Raw genomic sequence first — 26,175 nt, 5'->3', positions numbered from 1 at the left:
AATGTGTTCATGTACAAGTGTGGATGAATATGTAATTTTATGTGTGTTTAAAAGAATGTATCAGCGTTTTCATGTATGTGCATGAATGTCTGAGCATGAGTGTATGTGAGCATGTTTGTGTGCAAGTAACTGTGTTTGTGTTATGTCACTGTGTCAGCATGTTCTTGTGTGGCTGACTTAACATACATGTACATGTAAGTATGTTTGTGTGAACATGTGAACCTTTTCATGTGTGAGCTTGTTCATATGTAATTTGTGCATATAGACGTGTGACTATGTGTTCAGTGAATATATGTTTGTCCTTGTGTGTGAGCATGTTCATGTGTGAGTGAATGTAAGTGTAGAAGTCAGTGTGTAAATGCACTAGCATGTTCATATGTAGAAAATGTGTGAGCATGTTAATGTATAAATGTAAAAGCATGTGCAAGTGTGCATGAGTGCATGTGTCAGCATGTGATTATGTTTGTGTGAGTGAATGAAAATGCATGTATGTGTGTTTTTTTTAATGTGCAAATGTAACTGGATGTGTAAGCATGTGTTTCACTATGTTTCTTCCTCCTGGGCTTTTTTTTCAGGTCTCTGTTTCCATTGGCAGGATTCAAACATGATTATGGGTTTAAAAGTATACAGTGAACTATAAGGTGCTGTGCATGAGTAAATTTTAATTTTCTATTGGCTCAGAGCTGCCTATAACTAGCTCTACAGCAAAGCCACATTATCCTCTAAGTATTACATCACACTGCTGCTATGGAAATATGCATGACTATTGTGATTCAGCCTGCTGGCTACACTGCAGGCTGACTGCCCAGAAGCTTAGTGGCAAAGGAAGAAATGTGTTACTCCAAGTCCAGTGTTTCAGAAAGCAAAGTGCTCTGGAAAGAATTGTCTGAATGACAATGGAGAAGTAAATGGGCTTCTGAGTTAAGGTGCCGCCCAGACACCAGCATTCAGGGCTATTGTGAACAAGCCCTGGCAAAGTGCTATGTACTAACAGGGTTTTCTATAGATGCAGATTTCTATTACAGGCTTTCAGGCCTCCCACATGTCTTTTAAGGATGGAAACGCTATTATGCAGTTAACAAACCTGAACTGGGCCAGGCAGCCAGGGCCCCAGACCAATCCCAGGGTCATTCTTCTCATTCTAGACCATTCAGGCAATTCTATCCCTCCTGATGGAATCCTGGGGACCCTAAAAGGCCAGCACAAAGCCATGTTCATGGGATCCCAGCTGAAAGAACAGTCCATATTCCCCTCACCAAGCCATAAGCCTGGCACGGAGCTGTATCCCAGAGGAAGGAAAACTTTTTCTACTTTTTCTGCCCATAAGGGCCATCTTATATGCTAGCAGTGGTCAGTATGAAAACATAGCTAAAGTATCCCCACATCTCTAAAAGTATCATTGAAAGAGAAGTGTTATGGACTACATATTGGTGTTCCCTCAAAAACTCATATGTTAAAGGCCTAACCACCAATATGATTACATTTGGAGGTGGGGTCTTTGGGAGATAATCAGGTTTAAATGAGGCCATGAGGGTAGGCTCCCCATAATGATTAGTGCCCTTATAATAAGAGAAAGAAACATGAGAACTCTCTCTCTTCCACCATGTGAGCACACAGCAAGAAGGCAGCTGTCTTCTGCAAAAGGCTGAAAGCTCTAACTAGTAACCGAATTAGCCAGCACCTTGATCTTGGACTTCTCAAACTCCAGAAGTGTAAGAAATAAATGTCTTGTGGTTTCCACCCAGTCTACAGTATTTGTTATAGCAGCCAGAACTAAGAAAAGAAGCTTCCAGATAAGGTACCTAAAATCCATCTTTGGAGTGATGGCCTCAGCTCCGTATCCCAGTGCCATCCTCCCTGATGAGCTCTGGAAGGCAAGAAAAGTGGCAGCAATAACCACTTCTCTCCTGCTTCAGAACTTCACTGCTCCAAATTCTGTTTCTTAGTATCTACCACAGTTCTAGAGCTCAAAGAGCAGATGAAGGAAGGGGTGATAAAAATGTCCCACTCATTCCTTCACTTCACAATATGGCAGAGCCTATGTAATTCCAGGTGCTGGGCTGGGTTGAAGCCCTCAGGGAGCTGCTTTTCACAACACTGTGGCTTCCCTCTTGCTCAGAGGGAAGCAGCTTTGCTAGCTTTCCCTGGCTCCTGCTCCTCTTCCTCTTCTCACTGCCCCTCCCTTCTTAAGGAAGTAATAAAGTTCCTATTTAAACCTTAACAGGACATGTCACTAAGGACTCTGTTTGTGAACTTGTGTAGGAGGAGGAGGCCTCTGTTTGTGAACTCTGAAACTCTACTGCAGCTTAGACACAAAGAGAGATTTGACTCTGAGTCTAGTGGGAGGCCTCATAGGGAGATCTAGGGGTCCCTAAACTTTATAGCCCTTAGCCTAATTTCCTTGAAGCCAGGCTTATAAGGGCAGGTGACTCTCATGGGATAGGTGCCACTGCCTGGATCCTGCTTGCCACTGATGACCTGACAGACATGGGGACAGGCTTGGGCTCAACCTGCCTTTGAAGCACGTTTGAATGGGTTTTAAGTGCTACTGATAAACCAATTACTACTTATTTCTGGGCAGTGTTTTCTTTCTTATCCTCACTATTCTTCTTTACCTTCATCCCTCTCTGTCCAGCATCAGCCCTCATTCTCCTGCTGCATCTTTCCCCCTTTGATTATATGCAATTCAAAATGTAATCTAGCATGTTCACTCTTTGATCTTGAGAGTCTGACTCTCTTCTAGATCAAGTTGTACATCTCTACCCAGGCCCTCTTTTCTCCCTGTGAAACACTCCCCTCAGCTATTTTAACCTCACCTCCTTGTTATTTACAGCCCACAGCAGGTGCTTGCCTTCCTCTTCTCCTGCTCCCTTCAGCTAAGCCTCCTCTCTAGAGCATGCTATGGTCGCTGACCAGGCAGGGGAGGCTATCACCTACAAAGAACACTTGGCACCATGGTGTTCTGCTTTGTTCTCTGCTTTCTCTATCCCTGCCGCCCACTCCATTCAGACTGAAGCTGCCCCATCTACTGGCCTCCCCACTCCCCATGTACACATACACAGCCACAGACTTAGAGCCTACAGTGACCCCTTCTGTATAAATAAGGTCCTGAGTTGTTCTTACATTTCACCTTTCATTTACTGTTTGACCAAATCAATCCAAAGACCCACCCCATGCCACAGGTCTGCATGCTGAGAAAGCTTCATATAACCCACCACCCACCCCCAACAACCACTGCCACTTAGGCATCAGGTCATAAACAAATCAGAGTCTGTTTGAAAGGAGGTGGTGAGGTACCTCAGAGACAATGCAGACTATCCATACCTGACAATCCCCAGAGGTCGGCCCTTGCCTGCTGCTCTCACCCTGGTCCTAGATGCCTACCAAGATATAGCTACCTTGCCTTAAAACAGGGGAAGAACATGCTTGGTACCTAAATACTCATTGGTTAGACTTTGCTAAGATATAAGAGAACAAGGAAATAAAGAAATGAGGTAGCTGCTCTTCCTTGACACCTACCAGTGTCTGGCCCAATGGATCCAAATGTTGGTATCATATAAGGGGAAGTTGGCTCTGCTCTAACACCTGAACTCCCATATACCCAGCCCTCTCTCCCTCAAGAGTTTTGGCCTCCTCCCCAGGGAATCCACCTAGATAAGGCACTGCTGTCCTTATAGGGTAAAGTCATTGAAAGAGCCTGCCCTCTGCCCTCTCCACTCTGTTTCCCAGTTCTCAGGAGCACACTTACCTTGGAACCTGTGCACCACACCTTATCCCCCTCACACACTGCAGGGACCAGTGGAGTAAAGGGAAATCAATTAAGAGACCCACCTCCAAAGTTCAGGGCCTAGGGCAATGGCCTTGGTTTTCAAGGTGGCTCCCATGCCAAACATAGTGGCCCTACTAGTCTAATTTCATGTGCCAAATCCTCACAGCTGTGTGTTCTTTAGGACTGAGGCAATGAGTATTCAAAAAACTGTATTTGGGGTGCCTGGGTGGCTCAAGTCGGTTAAGTGTCTGACTTCGGCTCAGGTCATGATCTCACGGTTCATGGGTTCAAGCCCTGCACTGGTCTCTGTACTGACAGCACAGAGCCTGGAGCCTGCTTCAGATTCTCTCTCCCTCTCTCTCTGTCCCTCCCCCACTCACACACTGTCTCTCTCAAATATAAATAAACACTAAAATAAATTTAAAAAACAAAAGAACTCTATTTGTTTGCACAAATGCAAACCCTTAGCATTCATTAATCCTTTAGAATTAAGTTCAACCTCCCACAGAACCTCTATTTAATGCACCCTTTCTTTTGTCAGTCATTGGCTTAGGTTTCCTGGGTGTCCCCTGGGTCAGAGAACATTACTTCTACTCTGTGGACTCAGGATAGGTTTTCTGTCACTTAAAGCTGTGTGATCCAGGCTACTTGCCCTTCCCAAGGGGATGGCTGAGAGGAAATATAGAAACTGACTCACTGGCTTCCTGGTAGTTTGTGCTTCAGTTTCATTGTGATTTCTCATCTATTCTCTCAATATTTGAATGCTAGGCCAAAGAGTTTGGATTTTATGTGGAAGTTAAATAAAGCCATTAACAATTCCTGAAGTAATCAGGCTAGATTTATAAAGATGATGCTGACTGCAGTGTGTTGAAGGGACTAGAGGTACCAAAACTGGTATCAGTCACACAAGAGGTTAGGAAGTTGTTGCACTAACTCAGCAGCAAGATTCCCAAGGCCTGATATTGGGAGCCCATGATCAAAGAAGAGATAAGATGTTTTTCTGGAGGTAGAGCCAATAAACTTGGGGAGAGTCGAAGGCTTAAGGGACAGATGGACAAGCACCTGAGGCCTGGGAAGGCAAAGGAGACTGGATAGAGTAGATCACATGCCCAGTTTTCAACAAACTGAATAGGGTGAGTGTCCAGGGTGCAAAGAATGTGTGTTCAAAAATGTGTATGCCATACAGCACGACAGATGTTACAGAAAATTCTAGCTTGAGAAGCATAGGGCCCTATGGCCTGCACACCTATTTCTGTGGGTAGTGCTCCTCCAGTCACACCAGGGAATGAGCCTCAGATGTGGTACCCTCACAAGGGAGTGTGGAGAGAGCAGAAGCCCTCTTCCACATAAAGCGAGAGAAGTGGGAGAGACTCCAGGGTCAAAACAAAGTGCCTGAAGATTGGCAGCCCAGGAGTGCTCCACTGCAGGTCAGGAAGGTGGGATCTGGAGAGGCGGAAGTGTAGAGCCTGTAGGTATGTCAATGGTCAGCTTAGTTGGTGGGACTGATTTGCTGTGTCTCAGCTCTATTCAACTTAACACACAGATCTCAAGTGTCTAGAAGTGGCTTACCTCCAAACTTTGGACTCTGATGAACATCATATCCTGTCAGCATCCTGTCCAAAACTTTCTGAATCAATTTCATTTGTAGTTTTTGCTGAACCAGAGAAGTCACTGATTATCAGTAAATACATGGTTTCTTAGACAGCATACAGCAGAGGTCACCCCAGCTATAAATTTTCCAAGGCCTTCTCTTCTCCTGTATACATAAAGACATACATAGTCCTATGTGTACATGCTCACTCTCCCACCCACCTCTCTCCCCACAGAGAGTCAGCCAAAAGCACAGTAACAAGGCCGACTTCTACTTCTTCCTCAGTTTATCCAGAGGGTGGGGCACAAAGACTGGGTCCATGTTATCAGGCAGGATGAAGGGGTAGCAGCTGGCCTTCTGGGAAGGAAGCAGGCAGGAGGCAGCACTCAGGAAAATGTATTACTTCAACCCCTTAAAGAGGCCCACCTTGCAATCAGCATGGACACAGCTCTCCAGGTTCGTTGATTGACCCAGGAAAAGTAATCTTCCACCCTTGGTGCCCTCTTGAGCTGTGCTAACCAATTTACCTTTTCCAGGTAAAAGTCACACTTCCCCTTTCTGGGCTGGAACTGGGCATTTTGTTGTCAAATAGATGTCAACCTCACTCTTATACACCTCTGTTTTTAGGGCATAAGGCATATGATATAAAGAACCTTTTGACCCTTGCCCAACAAAGCCATTTCAGATTCTTGGGCCTCAGCACTGTCTTCTCAAAGATATCCATTCTGGAATCTAGCATGTGTCTCACTAGTCATGTGTTTCCAAGCCTAGAGATGTCTTGGGTGAGTATATATTAAGTACCTAACTGTAGCCCTGCAGAGAATTGGTGTAATATATATATATATATATATTCTTCCTCCTTATCCTTCCTCCTTATTTCCTGGCTCACAGCTTTCCAAACCCTTGAAATTCCCTAAGCGTTGAGACTGATAGAGGTGTCTCTTGTTATGTGAATGAGCACATAAACAGCACCTAAGGACAAGGTCTGTTTGCCAGGAGAACCAACAACTCCCTGGGATTAGAGGGCTGAAACTTCCAGTCATACATCCCTGACCTCCCGGGAGGGAAGAGGGGCTGGTGGTTGAATCAATGGCCATTGGTCAATCAGCCTCCACAAAAACCCAAAAGGACAGGTTTTGAGGGTTTCTGGCTTGATGAACATATGGAGATTTGGGGAGAGTGGTGAGTCTGCAGAGGGCATGGAAGCTTTGCACCCTTTCCCCGTACCTTGTCCTATGCATCTCTTCCATCTGGCTGTTCCTGGGTTACATAATTTTATATATAGTAAGTAAAATGTTTCTCTTAGTTCTGTGAGCCTCTGCAGCAAATGAACCAAACCCTAGGAGAGACTAGTGGTAATGTCTCTTTTGTAGGCAATCAGTCAAAAGCACAGGTAACAACCTGGACTTGTGACTAGAATCTGGTACGGGGGGAAGGTGGTCTTCTGGGACTGAACACTTAACCTGTGGGATCTGATGCAGTCTCCAGGTAGGTAGTGTCAGAATTGAGTTGAACTTTCAGACACCCTGATGGTGTCCAAGAATTGCTTATTAGTATGGTGGGGGGGGGACCACCTCAGATGTTGGGATTGAGCCCCAAAACCTAATTTAGCTAGCCTTTCCTAAGGTCTCTGAGATATTCACCCAAGGCACCTGAGACCTTCAGTGAGGCCACTCCCCACCCCACAGCGCCGGCGGGGCCGCCCGCCAGAAGGGGCTTGTGAATGAGAACAGGCCCTGAGCATCACTGCGACACTTGGGATCTTCCATATGTTGGCTAGGGAACATTAGTGCCTACAAAACTGTGTGTGTATGTTCAATAGCACACTCTGGTATGTGAGACTGTGGACAATGCTGAGCTGCTGCCCAGAACCTTGCCCAACTACCTTTTCTTCCCCCTGGGTACATGTTCATTTCTGCCATTTAAAAATGTATTCCCAATTATCTTCAATCATAACATTTCATTTTGTAATATTCCAAAGTATGTTGCATGAATTATTCTTGAATTAAAGCAACGTGTTCCTACCTGTTTCCAACCATATGTTACCCATGTGCCAGTGCTCAGGATCTTGGGGCTACAACAAATACATATTTCTGTGTGATCTGCATGCAAATAGCTGACCATCTCTTCAGGTATTTACAGGCCTAAACTGAAATCCAGACGAAAAAAAACCTGTATCTTCAAAAGTTTCACAAGAGTAAGTACAAAAGTACACCCATCTCGGGCCACATGAATATACTTCCATAGATTACACCATCTGGGCTCCAATGAAGCACAGACAATAATTTCCATTGGTAACATTGAATAGGGTCTCCCAACCTTTCCACATACACACATGCCCCTGAAAGTGGGCTAAAATTTGTACTCATAAGTGCCTGGGTGGCTCAGTCAATTAAACGTCCGACTTGGGCTCAGGTCATGATCCCGTGGTTCCTGAGTTCAGGCCCCGCCTCCAGCTCTGTGCTGACAGCTCAGAGCCTGTCGCCTGCTTCAGATTCTGTGTCTCCCTCTCTCGCTGCCCCTCCCCAACTTGCATTCTGTCTCTCACAAAAATAAACATTAAAAAAATCAAAATCTGTACTCAACAGGTATCTTTCATGTCTATGTTTTGTGTCTTGCCCATCACTCTGTACCCATTTTGATCACCTCCTATTCACCCCATTAAGGAGGAAAGGATTCTTTCCTATGGTTGTGAGGATGGCCAAAAACGTAACACCTGACACTGGACAAATGTGAAGACAGCAGTGGATCAGTCACATATACTCACAGCCTGAAAAAGGAGGACACAGCAAACCAGAGAGAGCCTCACTCGAGTTGCACTCAGGAACCCTGAACAATCAGGGTCTGTAGGAGACAGGCTTTGCAGTGTCAAGGACAGAGTGCCTCTGGTTTCCAGGGGAGGATGTTATTGGCTTGAATAATTAATTCCACAGCTGGCAGGGAACTGAAACTCGCTAGAACAGCACTGAGTCTGTTTAATAAGGAGCATTGTTTGGCTAAGAGACCTTGTCCACAGGCACAAAACAGGCAGGAGAACTTGTGGTTAGACCATTTGAGGTCCTTCTAATTTTACCAACTGTCAAGACAACATATAATATTAATTGTAGGCCTTGTACCATAATTTACGCCTGAATGCCTTCACATCAGTTTAAACCTTGGTGGTGTTGACTGAGACTTTCAGGAAGTAGTGGTGCCTCCCTAGGAAATGGCATAGGCACTTGCCCCAAAAGACAGAGGGCCACATGGTGAGGTGGTCATCGAAAAACATGAACTTTAAAGGTGCCCTCCTCTTGTTGGGATGAGTACTGGGTATTGTATGTAAGCAATGAATCATGGGAATCTACCCCAAAAACCAGGAGCACACTGCATACACTGTATGTTAGCTAACTTGACAATAAATTATATTTAAAATAATAATAATAATAAATAAAAATATTTGAAATAAAAAAAGATGCCCTCCTTTGTGGCTAATAAAGACAACTAACTGACCTGTGTGGCATTGGTGTAGCGAGTCCTCAGGGGACATGAATTTAGGCTAATCAGTGCTTGTAACAATGACTGTAGAGGAGATCTATTTACCACTTTGTAAATAAGTAGAAGTTCTCTGAGGAGCCAATTATGCCTCTCAATTAAACAAGCCACTTGGGGCCTACATGGAAGTCGGAAGTTCCATTTACTGCCTTTTTCAAGAGCCCAGCATTGTGTACTCTGAGAATTGAAATGAGTGCTTTGGTCATAACAATAAGATCTGGGGCTCCAAATGGCATAAGGGGTTTCCTGTTGCAGCCGTTACACTGTGACCGTAATACAGCTGATCCTAATTATTTGCAGATTCTATATCTGCAAATTTGTCTACCTGCTAAAATGTACTTGTGACCCCAAAATCAATACTCAGCGCTTGGGTGCTTATTTGCAAACATGTGCAGAGTGGCAAAAATATGTGAGTCATCGGACCCACAAGTTCTCAGGTTTAGACAAGGCAGCATTCCAGCTTCTTATTTCATCTCTCATACTGTATACAATGACCTTTCTTTTTTAAATTTTTTAAATGTTCATTTATTTATTGAGAGAGAGAGAGAGAGAGAGAGAGAGAGAGAGGGAGAATCCCAAGCAGTCTCCACACTGCCAGTACAGAGCCTGATGCAGGGCTCAAACTCACAAACCATAAGATCATGACCTGAGCTGAAATCAAGAGTTGGATCCTTAACTGACTGAGCCACCCAGGCGCCCCAACAAGTGGTCTTTCAACAGCATATTTAGTGCCATGTCGTTCACACTTGTGTGCTTTGTGTTAGTGATTTCACTGTTTAAATTTTCCCCCACGTGTAGTGCTGATGTCCTGTCTAGTGTTCCTAAGCACAAGAAGGCTGTGATGTGCCTTATGGAGAAAATACATGTTTTGGGCATGAATTATAGTGCTGATATCAGTGAGTTCAATGTAAGTCAATCAACAATATATGCTAAATATCAATTTAAATGAAGCAACACTATACACAAAATAAGAGGTCTTTAAACAGAAATACACATAAAATGAATTTATGTATTGGATTGGTTGATGACAATGTTGTGACCAGAGGTTCACAAGAATGTAACCAGGTATTTCCACTAGGAGCAATGGTTTCCTATTCACTAGTTCTGTGCTCATGGTGACTTTTACAGGACGTAACTACCACAAATAACAAGAATCAACTGTATATGTAAAGATATCTGGTATCCTCTGAATTAGTCTGCAAGGGCTGTCATAACAAAATACCACAGATTGGGTGGCTTAAACAACAGAAATTTATTTTCTCACAGTTCTAAAGTCTAGAAGTCAGATATCAAGGTACCAGCAGGGTTGGTTTCTGATGAGACCTCTGTCCTTGGTGGATGGCTATCTTCTATGCCTTCATATGGCCTTCCTTTACATGAAAGTGGACAAAGACAGGGAGAGAGCTCTCTGGTGTCTCCTCCTTTTCTTATAAAGACCCAATCCTATTAGATTAGGGCCCCACCCTCATGACCTCACTGAACCTTGATTACCTCCATAAAGGCATGTCTCCAAATACAGTCATATTGAAGGTTAAGGTTTCAACATATGAATCTGTGGGGGACACAAATCTGTGGGGAAGCTGTGAGCCAGAAATCACGGACAAAGGCCAAATATATATGAAAAATACATTTTAGTCATCTGAATGATTAAATACCTATTTCTTATAAATCACAATATCACATTCACCTATACTCAGGTTTGATGCACTCTTTTTTCCCTTCTTTCATTCTTTTTGCTTGTTTGTTACTGGATATACTTTGTTCCAGGGGGCTCCTCTCTACTCTGCTCAGATTTATAAATTTCTTCAACCAGAACCAGAATCATCAGGGTTTAGGGGCCTCCCCTATAGCAATGGTTGCTTTTTGGCACTGGATAGGGGTTTTTGCATTGGGAGAACAGTTTAATACTTCATGTTTCTTCCCCCTTTCTCATCAATTCCTGGGCCACAAGCAACCATGGGTGTGCACTTCAATATCCTTTGGTGTCAGGATAGTGTGTAGGTAGCAGCAAGGGAAGCAACAGCACAGGAGATAAGCAAGCTCACTACCCTGTCCAGGACAATAACTATTAAGGCAACCAGGGTGCCATGCTTCGTTAATTCTCCCTGTGGTAGTAATCCCCTTCCTATCTGCAAACCTAACAAAGGGCCATCCCAGGAGTACACAATCACAATGACCACATGGCTGGCTGCCCCAAGTAACCAGAAATGCTCACCAGGTTAGAAGCAGTGGTCACTGCCTAACAAGTCACTAACCCAACCCCTAGTAAGAAGGACTCAAGTACTGACCGATTAGGATGCTGGGTTGTTGCTACCTTTATGGGTGGGAGCCTCAGACACTGTCTGGCACACACTGTTTGACTTTGAGCCCAAACTCAAAGGCACTTCACACTGAGATGCAGTCAATTAACTCCAATTCTTATGTTAAGGAAGGAAGAGATGGCAATATCCAACAAAAACGACACAGTGCCACCCAGGCCAGAGCACAAGCCCACCAGGAATTGGTGGTCCTGTCCCAGGCAGCCTTCACTATATCACAGAACAGTTGGTCAAGGAACAGCTAGTAAAAGCTCACCAGTTCTCTTTGATTGTGCCTGGATCATCATGTGTGTGACGACAATTGTTTTAATCACCTCCTCTTCTCCTCTTTGTTGAGGTAAGGAGGCTCATCCTAGAGTTATAGGGATGGCTAAACACACATCACCCAACTCCAGACAGAAAAGATCAATAGTCACATACGTTCACAGTCCAAAAGAGAATATTGCATACCATGCAGAACACATGAGGGTTGCACTCTGAAATAGCATAAATCAGAAGGATCTGTGAGAAGGCACCTGGGTGGCTCAGTCCTTAAGCATCTGACTTGGGCTCAGGTAATGATCTCATGGTTCATGAGCATGAGCCCCCGCTTCAGGTAAGAACACAAGCCCTGCTTCAGGTGAGCTTTGCTTCTCTCTCTATCTCACTTGTGCCCCCCCTCAAAAAAAGAAAAAGAAAAAGAAGAATCTGTGAAAAGCAGGCTTTGTAGTATTAGGAGGGTGAGGTACCCCCTGCTTCCTGAGTTATGTGATTGGCTTGTTTGAATTACTGTGCTGGCTGATAGGGAACTGAAACCACTACCCAAGGATCATACACAGGAATACATCTAGTCCATTTGATAAGGAGGATTGTTGCCTAGTGGACCCTATGAGGGGTGGGGAACAAAGTGTGAAAAGGAACTTGTGATTAGTCCATTCGAGGCTCTCCTGATTTTACAAGATGTCAATACAGCATAAAAGAATAATTTTAGGGGCACCTGGGTGGCTCAGTCAGTTAAGCATTTGACTGCGTCTCAGGTCATGATCTCGCAGTTTGTGAGTTCGAGCCCCACATCAGGCTCTGTGCTGACAGCTTGGAGCCTGGAGCCTGCTTCGGATTCTGTGTCTCCCTCTCTTTCTGCCCCTCCCCCGCTAGTGCTCTGTCTCTGTCTCTCAAAAGAAATGAATAAATGTAAAAAAAAATTTTTTTAAAGAATAATTTTAGCCTTTACCCATGTGAAAATAAAGGAAACCTCATTTAACATTGAGATGGGAAGCCCCGAAAGAGGAGCTCTCAAGTACATACCTCACTGTAGCCTACATAACCAGCAGGAAGAAGGAAGAGAATTTTTGCCATGGAAGACACTTTTCACGTAAGAATTTATCTCCTGTCTTTAAGAACAGGAAAGACCCCTCCCTGCCCCAGCAACAAAGCATTAAGCACCATCTGAAGCCAATGAGAACCCCGCCCAAACCTCAAACTCTTGTTCTTCTCCAATAAACTTTTTTCCCCGGAACCCTCCCCAATTTCCTCCTAAAACCTAACAAAAGCCGACCTTTCTTTGGTTTCTTCGGACCTGCCTATGGTTTGCCATAGCTTCCTTGTCCCAAATTGCAACTTCTCTGCTTTTCCCAATAAACTCATAGTTTTACTTAAATAAAATTGCTCTTTGCTCTACTTACAGTTAACTTACTTGGTGGTCAGAAGTGGGATCCTAAGGAGACAAACCCCGAAGGACAACAACTCTCAGAATCAAGTGAGGTATCCACACAGAGAGAACCCTTTGTGCACCTCACTTCTGCAAGTCTCCATCTACTTCCGGTTCAATAATTCTCCTCTTGGATTTTGAGCTCCCTCCTTTTGGATGAGCTCTTTGCCTGTCCTCGGGATCTATTTAAAGGCTCCATCCTTTCTGGTGAGTACTCACTTGGTTTTCCGAATCTCTGATTTTGAGTAATGGGATTACAATCTTCTAAACATTCTCAAGAGGGTCTTTCTTCTGGGACTCTGACTGATTTTATAGTTTTGAAACTATGGTCCCTCCTCATGTACATTTTCAACTACCTGGACCAACTTAGCCAAAAATAATTTAGAACTTCAATGGCCTTTAGGGGGACTTCTGACCCCCAAACTAGAAAACTCTGAACTTAAAATTAAATAGACTACATGGAAGGAATGTACTTGTTGGAATGAGCACTGGCTGATGTATAGAAGTGTTGAATCACTATAGTGTACACCTGAAACTAATATAACACTATATGCTAACTGGAATTAAATTTAAAAAATAGAGTACACGGGATGCCTATTTTAGTTGGTACCTGGAGGCTTCCAAAAATATATTCAGGACTCAAAAATCACCTCTTCACAAAATAATGTTTCCAAATTAACTGAGGTAAAAAAAAAAAAAGGAAGACAAAAAAGCTTCTAAAGCCCTTTACTCCTCTCCCCTGTCCTCTTGGTCTCAGGTACCATATTGTTCCACTCCTTTTTCTTGGTCTATGGACATGCAACAACCATCTTATGCTGAGTCCCTACTACCATCTTCCTCTTTCCCTCCTATGCTGGCTCCACCTTCTTTAATATTCTCACTCCCTCATTCTAATCCTCTCACTGAACTTCCCTCTTTTTGAATCTCTCCCTGTGTCCTCATCTCCCAAAGTTATTGAAACCTGCCCCTTTATTTTTTTTCCCAAAGTTTTTTTTTTTTTTTTTAATTCTGAAGTTAGTTAACACACAGTGTAGTCTTGGCTTCAGGAGTAAAACCTAGTGATTCATCTCTTACCTATGGCACTCAGTGCTCATCCCAAAAAGTGTCCTCCTTAATGCCCATCACCCATTTAACCCACCCATATCGGATAAAGGGTTAGTAACCAAAATCTACAAAGAACTTACCAAACTCAACACCCAAAAGATAATCCAGTGAAGAAATGAGCAGAGGACAAGAATAGACACTTATCCAAAAAAGACATCCAGATGGCAAACAGTCACATAAAAATATGCTCAACATTGACTTATTGACAAATCAAAACCACAATAAGATACAATCTCAAACCAGTCAGAATGGCTAAATTAACAACTCAGGGGAGAAAAAAAATCTTCCCCTTTAAAGTCAAACACTCCACGGGCACCCGGTTGGCTCAGCTAGTTAAATGTTTGACTTGATTTTGGCTCAGGTCATGAACTCATGAGATCATGAGACTGAGCTCCAAGTCAGGCTCCATGCTGATCCTGGAACCTGCTTAAGATTCATTCTCTCCCTTTCTCTCTCTCTCTCTCTCTCTCTCTGCCCTCTCCTCCTCAAATGCACATGTGTGCTCTCTTGCTCTCTCTCTTTCAAAAAATAAAGTCAAACCCCCTGAGGATTCAAATTCTAAGCCCCTAATTTCTTAGTTCCCTGGACTGCATTATGAGCTATAGTCAAAAACTTCCCCAAAGTGACTGAGGATCTTCATAGATTTGCTGAGGAATTTAATAGTTTTCCAAACTTACCAATACAGTTTCTCAGATTTGTATTAGTTCACGTGCTCATTGGTGAGGGGCCAGGTCCAACAGTGGATAACACTGCCAACCAGCATAATCTTGAACAATCTCTAGAACTACAAATGAGGCAATGTCCCCCTGACTTGTTATATGATCAAGCTCTTTCAATTGTGAAATGACTTTACCAGTCTATTCTTAGGGCTTTCCCAAAACCTGTCAACTGGAAAAAGTTTCATGCTTATACCCAGAAGCCCAATGAGCCCAGTGCATAATTATTACAGCCAGCTCCAAATTGTTTTCAAAGAAGATTCTGGTCTTTTTTTAAATGTTGAATCCACTGGGGTAGCTTTTAATTCTATGGTCATGAATGGACAGAAACAGGATCTTGTCTAGTTAAAAAGGACCAAGATGGAATGGAAAACTATGTCCACTCCAGGTTTAGTTAATTAGCAAATCAGCTCATCCACACCCTAGATGATTCAACTACAAGGAAGACCACTGAAGTCCCTAATTTACAACTCTGATAAATGGAGGCCCCTAAACAAAACCAAAATGCTCCTGATCTTTGTCATTATTGCAAAAATCCAGAGCATTGGAAAAGACTGTTACAAGCTTAAGCACTTCAAGTGCCTTCAGTTCTTTAAGCAACCTTTCCAGTGCCTTCCTAACCGCCAATGACGGGACTCCAAGGAACTACAGGGGATTTTCCCAATCCTGCTCTTAACCAGTTCAGAGAAACAACTCTCCAGACTAGGAATGAATCTCTCTCTGTGTTGTTATTGACACCAGAACTACACCCTCAGTGCTCAACCCCACTGTTATTAAACAGTCCCTGCCTTGAGTATTACAACAATTCAAATGGGAGGGGATTGTCAAACCTCAACAGGTTCCTGTCTCTGAACCTATCACCTTTTGCTTAGGCCCTCTAAGAGATACTCACCCTTTTCTCCTTAGTCTTCCACCCCACCCCCCCATTCATTTACTGGGCTGAGATTTCATGGAGAAATACCATGCTGGAAATTCTCTCAAAAGAGAGAAATAAATTCTATAATTTGACAGCAACAACCAAAATAGCCAATTAGGTGAAGCAAATGAACCTTTAAGGTCATTTATTTGTTCTATCTCTAATGGCACTAGAGCTAGTTCTAAGGACACTAATCATTTGTCCCCTTTTCACAGGAGGGTAGCATCCATCTATCCAAAATTTTAGCCTTAAAGGTACACAAGGTCTCCAAGGAAAAACTGCAGTTTGTTCAAACTCAAGTTCGTTATTTAGGGCACCTAATCTCAGAACAAGGGCTGCACCTAGATCCAAGTAGGCTTCATAGCACCCTGCACTTCCCCAAACCCAAGACTAACTGCCAATTACAAGATTTTCTCAGGCAGCCTGGCTGCCTACTGTCAGAAATGGATTTTGAACTTTTCTCTCATGGCCCAGCCTTTATATACATTACTAAAGAACACCAAACCTGACCCCATTAATTAGGAAGCTTGGGATGACCTAGCTTTTAATACCTTAAAAGAAAACTAAATAAATCCCCTTGCCCTTGAGGGGCACCTGGGTGGCTTAGTCAGTTGAGCCTACTATTCTTGATTTCAGCTCAGGTTTCTCATGGTTTGTGGGTTCGGGCCCTGCATCAGATTCTGAGCTTACAGTGCAGTGCCTGCTTGGGATTCTCTCTCCCTCCCTTTCTCTCTACCCCTCCCCAGCTCTCTCTTTCTCTCTAAGTAAATAAATAAACTAAAAAATAATAAAACAAATAAATCCCCTTGCCCTTGGACATCCCAATTACCAGCTTCCTTTTTTTCCTTTTACATATGAAAAGGAAGGGAATACCCTTGGGGTATTCAACCAAAAACATGGAGACCACCATCAACCCACAGGGTAATATAGCCAACAGCTAGACCCTGTGGCATGAGGTTACCTCCCTTGCCTCAGAGCCATTCCTGATACTGCCATCTTAGTTAAGGCCACTGAAGAAATAGTCATGGAGTCCCCTCTAACCCCCTTTGTGCCCCACAAAATAGAACCCTTCCTAAATCCTAATGACTGTGGATAGAGGTCTGTCCATGATCTCAGAACAATGTAAACAATAATGTTATCCCTCGTCACCCTGTTGTTCCCAACCCTCATAGTCTACTAGCCTCCATTCCAACCTAAATTCTCACCATACTCAACACCTTTCAGCCAGTCATCTCACCTCCTGTGAAATCCTCCCTCTTGCTAACAGCTCCTCACATAACTTTTTTTTTCAACTATAAGAACTTAACCCTGCTACACTTCTTCCCTCTTCTAAGATAATACTCCTCATGACTGTTTGACAGATCAGTTCCTGACTCCCTGTGAAAACTTCTAAGAAAGTCCTTCAGATGATGCTGATTAGTCATGGCTCACTGGTGCTTCTTATATGAAAAGAGAATATGGAAAACACAGTGCTAGACATGTAATTCTAACTCCCTCCAAAGTAAATGAAGCAGCATATTTGCCTTTGGCTACTTCAGTACAAGCCAAGCCAGAACCAGGACCACTCACAAGGACCAGAAAGACTCTCTTCAACCCCATTGAAAGGACCCCTATCAGGTACTGCTAACCAACCCATATGCTGCCAAATTCCAAGGAACAAACTTTTGGATTCCTGGGTCACATATAAACACCAAACCCTGACGAGACCTGCACACCATCTGGTGACCTGAAAATAAAGATTTCCAGGAAATGAAGCAGATGGCAGCTGAAGGAAACAGCTTTCCCAAGATGATGGGACCAGACACATATACCTTCTGTCCCTTGGTTGTTCTCACTCTTTCTTTGCCCTCTCTGGGAAAGAAAATGCCCTTATGTCCACATTTCCCAATCCTATGCAAAAGGGGGTAACCTTTCTGACTGCTGGGTCTGTCACGAGAAGCTCCAATCTGTTCACGATGTCAGAGATCCCTTGGTGTTACCTAAAACGAATTTGCTTCTAGTCCCAAATACCATTGCTGATACAACCAAAAGCCTATAGATATTAACTATAGGGTTAGGCTATTGTGACCAGGCATTCCCACACCTTGTTTCAACCTTTCCTTAGTCATAACCATAGTAGCTCAGTTAAATCCCTCCATCTTTGCCAGTTGTACCATCTTCACTCCCCCAGGTTCTTCTCCTTATCTAACTGCAATATGTCTCCCTGTACCCAAGGGAAATACAGATACATTTGTTCCTCTTTGCAAGGTTTTTGCAAGGTTTTTTTTTTTCAATGTTTATTTATTTTGAGAGAGAGAAAGAGAAAGAGAACGGGGGAGGGGCAGAGAGAGAGGGAGAGACAAAATCCCAAGCAGGCTCTGTGCTGTCATCATGGAGCCTGATGCAGGGCTCAATCTCATGAACCCCAAGCTCATGACCTGAGCCAAAAATCAAAGAGTCCCACGCTTAACCGTCTGACCACCCAGGTGCTCCTGCAAGGTTTTTAGAAAATAAAAAATGGACTTTAGGAAAAAATGGACTCTTACAGAATGTCATCCCAACTCCTCTGACCCATGGCTTGAAAAGGTCAATCAGGACATTTCCAGCTAAGGGCTCTATCAAAAACCAGACCTTAGCTAGAGTCTCCTATGCTCCACCTGGATTTGTTGGCAATGGACAGCATTTCCTATGGGCATATGAATGCTTAGATAGCTGGCAACTTGGAACTCAATGCTATTGGGGCATTTAACTGTTCCTGTTAATATCCTTAACAAATCAAGAGACTTCCCATCGGTCTGCCCCATTAGGCTTTCAGAGCATCTTAAATGTGAAATTCTGGGGGGCATACATGACTCCTGGTTTGCCTCCATCGAAAGAGATTTTCTTCCTTGGGTTGAAGTGCCAGTGAACACATGATCAGATATCTCCCCCTAACCTTAGGAGAGCTAGCCAATTCCACAGCAATATCAGCCCACTGACTATCACTTGACTGTTTGACTAATGTAGTTTTAGATAATCACATAACCCTTGGTTATCTACTTGCTGAACAAGGAGGTATTTGTGCAATAACAAATACCACCTGTTGCACATGTATAAATTCATCTGGAGACGCAGAAATTCAATTACACAAGATCAGGGAACAAGTGCACTGGTTACAACAAATCTCACTTAATGACCCCCGGTCTTTTGATCTATTTAGCTGGGTTTGAGGTCTCCATATGGAACCATCACATAAACTGTATTTGTCATATTACTTTTAATCCTGCTTGTATAATTAATTTTAAACTTAACCTGATGCCTGTCAAATCTCTGCAGAAGTAATGCATCAAATAGGGTGATGCTAGCTCAGCACTTCAAGATGATCTCCAATGTTTATGACCTTGACAAGACATAGACCTTAGATGGAAAGTGACTGAGATTTCTCCTTCCTACGCTTCCTTATTCCTCAAATGTGGCCTTGATGGTTTCCAATCATTATGCACTTTCCCTCCAATGTGGGTCAATGACAACTGAAGAAGATCCTTCCTGGTACTGAGGGACAAACCACTAAATTAAAAAAAATCTGACTCTTGTTCAGCAATACTTTCGAGGAAAAATCTTGATCAAAAGGGGGATATGTGAAAATAAATGAAGGGAACATCATTTAAAATGGAGTCAGGAAGCCCAGGAGTGGGACTTCTCAAGTACAAACCTCTCACTGCAGCCTACAAAACTAGCAAGAAGGAAGATAATTACTTTGCCAAAAGAAGGCACTTTTCACATAGGAATTTATCTCTTATCTTTAAGAACAGGAAGATCCCCGCCCCACCCAGCAAGACACACTAACCACCACCTACAGCCAATGAGAAACCCGCCCCCATTCTCAAACTCTTGTTCTTCTCCAGTCAACTTTTGTCTAGAACTCTCCCCAATTTCTCCTTAAAACCTAATAAAAGCTGGCCTTCCCTTTGTCTCTTCAGACTTGCCTATGGTTTGCCATAGCTTATCACAAATTGTAATTCCTCTGCTCTTCCCAAATAATCTCATTCTTTTACATAAATAAAATGGTTCTTTGTTCTGTGTAATGTTAACACCCAACAACCCTCACCGCCCCGCCCACCCCCCCCACCCCCCCCCCGACCCCCGCACACACACAATGGCCAATGCCTGTGACCGCAAACTGCCTGGAACCTTAGTCCCTGGGAATGAATGGGTGGTGGTATCCTCACCCCCTGCTATATGGGCACACACTGAAACTGGGTGCTATCAGGTGCCACTGTAATATATAGGCTGAAACACATGGCTCCATCTTAACTGGCCACCCTCATCACCACCACCAACCCCTTCAGGGGCCGAAGGGCAGGTTGCATAGGGGGGCTCAGAAGCCCAGGTCTATGTGTCCCCCCAGTGGGCTCCTACCAAGAGATCACCCGCCCACTCACCACCCCCTCCGCCACCTCCCTTTTCTCCTCCTCTCCATTCACGGTAGCCTAGCAACCCGCTTACCAATAAAAGAGGTCCAGGATGACGTTGGGAACGTCGGAGGAGGATTCACTACAGGCCAAAGTGGAATTTCAAGGTGAGTGGAGGGGGCGGGGCGGTCGTCGCCCTCCAGGAGCCAGGTTCCGAAGAGCCGTAGGAGGACAGCGGCTCCCAGCAAGCCCGGGATGGCATAGCTGAGACCGACCACAGGGAAGGCCTCGGACCAGGAAAAGAACAGAGGGAGGTGAGCAGGAAGCACGAAGCGAAAGGGAGCTGGGGGAGGGAGGCAGGAGGCGGTAGGTCTTCCGCAAAAAATCACTTTTAAGAACTGAAACCAAGGGGAACAGAAAGTGCGGGAGTCGCTCAGGAGCCCAGAGCCCCGCGCGCGGCGAGAGGAGCAGCCAGGTAGGAGCTCTACTCCACGCTGCGCCCGTAGCACGCGTCCTGTGCTTTGAATTGCGCTCGGTCTGAAGCCAGTCCCATCTGCAACTGGGCGGGCACTGAGCCAGCTGCGCCGCTGGCTCCGCCCACTCCATGGCAGCGCCTGCCTAGCCAATCGGGAGATTCCAGAAGCCACACAAAAAGACGTGCAATCCTACTACCTTCTCCAACTAGGGCGCTGCTCAGTCCTCTGCTTTTTCAGGCCTCTGCGGTTTCTCCTGGGGCAGGCTTCAGCACCTTGGTTGCTGGAGGGCTGGGCCGGAATCAGCTGCTTGACTTACCCTCCTCCGCCTGCAGCACCTCCGCCTCTGCAAAAATGCAAAATTTGCTTTTCTCTTGGAAGAGCGTGTGCCCAAGAGTTTGGTGGGTTTTGTGGTTGTTGTTGTTGTTATTGTTGTTATGTTTGTTTTTGTTTTGGTGAAGGAAGTGCAGTGCTTTGAGTGCCCTGGCTGAATCTGTATTCTAAAAGAGCTGGACACCTGGGGGGAATCAGGAGGTACTAGACTGCTTATCATTCCCAGACGCTTGAGCCTCCAGTAAACCTCAGTGCCTCGCCTCTGGGTGGAGTGGAGGAGGGTCAGCAAATAAGTTTTATGAGGGGACTCTGGCCACAGCAATAGTGGCCCTTCAGTAGGACAGAAATTGGGCTCCAGGAGCATCTCCTCTAATGGGGTTCATGAGCAAACGGCTAAGAAAGAATTCCTGAGACGTTTTTGGTGCAAAAAGGTGATTTTATTAAAGCACTGGGACAGGACCCGTGGCCAGAAAGAGCTGCACTGGGGTTGTGAGGAGTGACTGATTATATATTTTTAAGTTTGTGGAGGGAGGGAGATAGAGATAAAGTAAGTTTCTAAGGAATTTGGAAGTAAGGCTTTCAGGACCTTGAGGACTAGCTGTTGTTAAGATAAGGTTACTTTTAAGTTTTTTTTTTTCAACATTTATTTATTTTTGGGACAGAGAGAGACAGAGCATGAACGGGGGAGGGGCAGAGAGAGAGAGGGAGAGAGACACAGAATAGGAAACAGGCTCCAGGCTCCGAGCCATCAGCCCAGAGCCCGACGCGGGGCTCGAACTCACGGACCGCGAGATCGTGACCTGGCTGAAGTCGGACGCTTAACCGACTGCGCCACCCAGGCGCCCTGGTTACTTTTAGTTTTTAACAAAACACAAACATTAAGGAAGTAAGGCAGCCATGCATTCCTCAAGGAAGGTCACTCTCTGCATGTTTCGGATATCTATCAGTGGGCTGCAAACTGTAAGATTTAATTTAAGCTACATTTCTCTTGCCTTTGTTTTACTCCTCACCACCACCCCCCAACTAGAGGATGCAGAGTTGGAGTGTTCTTGGCTGACACCATGGAAGGGGAAAAGAAGGCAAAGGTAAGTGTATCTTTAAGGGAGTTAGCCCCTAGAGAGCAGGCCATTCTACTGTTCCAGCATTCTGGCCCCATCATATGGAAAAGCCTGGCATTTTGTGTAGAGGGCATCTGTTCTTTCCACTACCCTGAACATAGTCCTGTGGGATAGAAGGATATCAGAGAATGAGGAAATGCCTCCACTCATTACCCTCTGTCCTTCCCATCTCCAAGATGAAGCAAGTTTTGGGGCGCCTGGATGGCTCAGTCTTTTAAGTGTCCATCTTCCACTCAGGTCATGATCTCGTTGTACATGGGTTAGAGCCCCACATCTGGCTCTGTGCTGACAGCTCAGAGCCTGGAGGCCGCTTCGATTCTCTCTTTCTCTCTCTGCCCCTCCCCCTGCTCGTTTTCTCTCTCTCTGTCTCTGTCTCTCTCTTTCTCTCATAAATATTAAAAAAACTTTAAAGGGGCGCCTGGGTGGCTTAGTCGGTTAAGCATCCGTCTTCGGCTCAGGTCATGATATCGGGGTCCATGAGTTCAAGCCCTGCGTTGGGCTCTGTACTAACCTCTTCAGAGCCTGGAGCCTGCTTCAGATTCTGTGTCTCACTCTCTCTCTGCTCCTCTCCCACTCATGCTCTCTCTGTCTCTGAAAAACAAATAAATAAACGTTAAAAAATAAAAAGCTTAAAAAAATGAAACAAGTTTAGAAAGAGGCCTCTTTAGAGCACATAAGCCAGACAGGCAGTCAACAAATAGAACTCCGTGATGGCATGTCATTTAAAAGTGTTGAAATCAGGGGCACCTGGGTGGCTCAGTCAGTTGAGCCTCCGACTTCAGCTCAGATCATGATCTCACAGTTCCCTGAGTTTGAGCCCCATGTCAGGCTCGCTGCTGTCAACACAGAGCCTGCTTTGTGTCCTTGTCCTCTGTTCTCTGCGTCTGTCCCCTTCTCTCTGCCCCTGCCCTGCTTACGCTCGTACTCTCTCTCAAAAACAAAACAATATTAAAGAAAAAAGTAAAAGTGATAAAATCAAAACAGATTTCAAGTTCGCTTTTGGTTAACTATAACATTCAAACAGAGGGGCGCCTGGGTGGCTCAGTCGATTAAGTGTCTGACTTGGGCTCAGGTCATGATCTCACGGTTTGTGAGTTCAAGCCCCACATCGGACTGTGTGCTGACAGCTCAGAGCCTGGAGTCTGCTTCGGATTCTGTGTCCCTGTCTCCCTCTGCCTCTTCCCCACTTATGCTCTGTCTCTCAAAAATAAATAAATGTAAAAAAAAAATTTAGAACATTCAAACAGAAACATTGTTCCCTTTGTCTTTCCTTGAGTATTTGGTAAATGAGTTGGGACTGCTTGTACCCAGCATATTGCAAATCTTCTGTTTGGAACTCCTGGGGGTAGCTGAGTGTTTTGCACAGCTAAAGATTTAACTCATTACCCCACCTCAACAACCACCCATCTATTTTTTTACCATTTTTGAATCACTTTTAAAATATATCTCATCATTTTCTGCCTTCTTACAAGCAGCAGAGCACCCTAGCACCTTCCTTTCCCCTCTTTTCCCTCGTACCTTTTTTTCCTTCCATTGCAGCAAATGCTTCCTTCCCACCAGTGCAAGACTAGAAAAAAAAAATAGGTGGGAGTATCTATATATCACTAACCATTACATACAGGAGTGGGTCTGTGAAGCCTGCCGCTACTGCCCTTAATCCTTCATCCCTTGTCCCTGGTCACTCAGGCATCCTTGGAGACAGTCCTTGCTTACCAAAGACGGAAAGGCCATTCCAGGTAATTTTGCCCAAGCACCTGAATTGTACATGTGGGGACACTGAAGCCTAGAGAAGGAAGAGGAATTGGCCCAAGGTTACATGGCAGAGGCCAAAACTAGAATCTTGTTTCCAGAATGACCTAGTTCCAGAACTGGTTTTTGTTTTTGTTTTTGTTTTTGTTTTTCTAGTGATAAATTGGTTTTGCCTGGTATTTCAGTCAACCACCAGCAGGTGGGAGTAAATTTGTTTGCAAGCACGTTGTTCTTAGCACCCTGGAACAAATTGCACACTCAGTCCCACATTTGTCAAAGCAAGCCTGAATTATTTTCTCCCTAGGTATCCTTGTGACTACAGTGATTGCTAAAAACTTGATGGCAATAGTTTACTTCCAGAGCTTACATCCCAGACTCCCATGACAAATACCCCCAAAGTCAACAAGAAATCTATAAAAGCCAGTATAATTTGTATGTGTTCAGCTTTTGCATAGTTAATTTATTAGAATATACATAAATATCCAGGATTAATGGACTTAAACCTTAATACAGGATCATGGTGTACTGACCTAGGCGTTAACCCATCTGTGTTCTGACCCAGCTCTGCCACATTACAGAGAGTATTCCAGTTTGTCTGGAGTGTAATGTGAGTTGGGAGGTAAGAGGAGGTAAAAGAGGTAAGAATAAAAAGAATAGGTAGCACCTGGCCTAGTGAGGGTCACACAGTAAATACGTATTCAGTGAATAAGTACAGCAAAAAGACTTTTAGATCTGATTGTCCAAACTAAGGAATTTGATTTCTGTTGTACATTCAAGGGTAAGCTTTTGACGGATTCGTGCAGGGGAAATGATACAATGAGGAAGAAACATTCAGTACCTCTGTGAGGGAGAAGGAGAAACTGGAAGGAAGAGACTGGGGAGGAGAGCAGTTAGGAGAATATTGTATACCTCTGCTTCTGGTAATGGCAGACTGAGTAATTTGGACTAATCCCAAATAAGGACAACTAAAAAAAAAAAAAACTAGATAAAACATAAAAAGTAATTACCTTCACTAAGAGCTAAGAAATGATGAGGCTAAAATCTAGAAGAAGACAAGGACCTGGATAGAAAAGCCCAGCACTATAATCCACTTTTGCCCAAGGGAATTTGCTGAATCCAAAAGAAAGTATTATGAAACTGAGCTGTGGTTTTCATGACCTTATGGGCAAAGGGGACAAGAAGTTGAAACCTTCCCAAATGAGTAGATCTAATAAGCCACTCAACCACTTTAAGCTGAAAATAAGTGGCTACCCTCCAGGATAATAATGAATCAGAAGTAACAAGATCTTGCATGGACTTGTAGCCTAGATACCCATCAGCAGGGTGATCCAAGGAACTCCCAATCCCTGAAGTTGGATTAAAGGAGTCTTGGTCAGGGACACCTTGGTGGCTCACTCAGTTAAGCATCTGACTTTGGCTCAGGTTATGTTCTCACAGTTTGTGAGTTCAAGCCCTGCCAGGGGCTCGCTACTGTCAGTGCACAGCCAGCTTTGGATTCTCTCTCTCTGCCTCTCCCCTGCTCAAGTGTGCACGTGTGTACGCGCATGTGTGTCTAAAAAATAAATATAAAAAAGAAATCTTGGACAAGCACTGTTGCCAGACATTTAGGCTTGCAGCCTAGATACCCATCACCAGGGTGATCCAAAGAACTCCCTTTCCTGAACCTGGATTAAAGTAGTCTTGGACAGGTACTGTTGCCAGGCATTTGACAAGAGCAAGTGAAAATACTCTCCACAGAAAGGTTTTGTCTTCTAGGTCTGAAATCTGTCTCACAAATAATTTTTCAATAATATATCCGCATGTAGTTAAAAATAAGTAGGCACTCAAAGAAAAAAAATCATTGTGACAACTGGAAGAAAAAATAGACAAAAATTCAGAGAGACTTCAGATATCAAAATTATGACACACAGACTATAATGACTATGGTTTACTATAGTTCAAAAAAAAATAAGCTTTAATGGGGCGCCTGGGTGGCTCAGTCGGTTAAGCATCCGACTTTGGCTCAGGTCATGTTCTTACAGTTTGTGGGTTCAACCCCAAGTCGGGCTCTGTGCTGACAGCTCAGAGCCTGGAGCCTGCTTCAGATTCTGTGTCTCCCTCTCTCTCTGCCCCTCCCCCACTCACCCGCTGTCTCTGTCTCTCAAAACAATGTTAAAAATTTTTTTTAAATATGCTTTAAAATAGCTGCAGGGAAGAAAAAAAATCATAAAAAGTGACAGTCAATTTGAAAAATAATCAAATAGGACATCTAGAACTAAAAAATATAAAGATTGAGAGTTCAGTGCATGTGTTTAACAGATTAATAAACACAACTGTTAGACAATAATAGGTATAATGAAAAATAAACTTAAGAGAATTATTTTTTAAGCCTTTAATTCCAGTTGGTGAACTGCAGGTAATATTACTTGCAGGTGTACAATATAGTGATTCAGCAATTACACACAACACCTGGTGCTCATCACAAGTGCCCTCCTTAATTCCCATCACCTGTTTAAGCGGG

General features: G+C 44.0%; 1 protein-coding gene across 2 annotated transcripts in view; it reads left to right on the top strand.

Annotated features, from left to right (window-relative positions):
- Positions 1-20,665: 20,665 nt before the first annotated feature.
- The window catches only part of LOC121025714 (small ubiquitin-related modifier 2-like), a 156,847-nt gene continuing 151,337 nt past the window's right edge, over positions 20,666-26,175 (top strand). The window contains exons 1-2 of one of the 2 annotated variants that reach the window (XR_005788134.1): positions 20,666-20,876; positions 21,836-21,893. The gene's annotated coding sequence lies outside the window, so the exon portion shown is untranslated. The remainder of the gene's footprint in view (positions 20,877-21,835; positions 21,894-26,175) is intronic. The other variant, XM_040468401.1, reaches the window with a different exon arrangement.

The sequence above is a fragment of the Herpailurus yagouaroundi genome, unplaced genomic scaffold (genome assembly GCF_014898765.1).
Source record: "Herpailurus yagouaroundi ecotype Mexico unplaced genomic scaffold, PumYag 67700, whole genome shotgun sequence".
In the NCBI taxonomy this organism is placed as follows: domain Eukaryota; kingdom Metazoa; phylum Chordata; class Mammalia; order Carnivora; family Felidae; genus Herpailurus; species Herpailurus yagouaroundi.
This window is presented reverse-complemented; position numbering and strand designations above follow the sequence as displayed.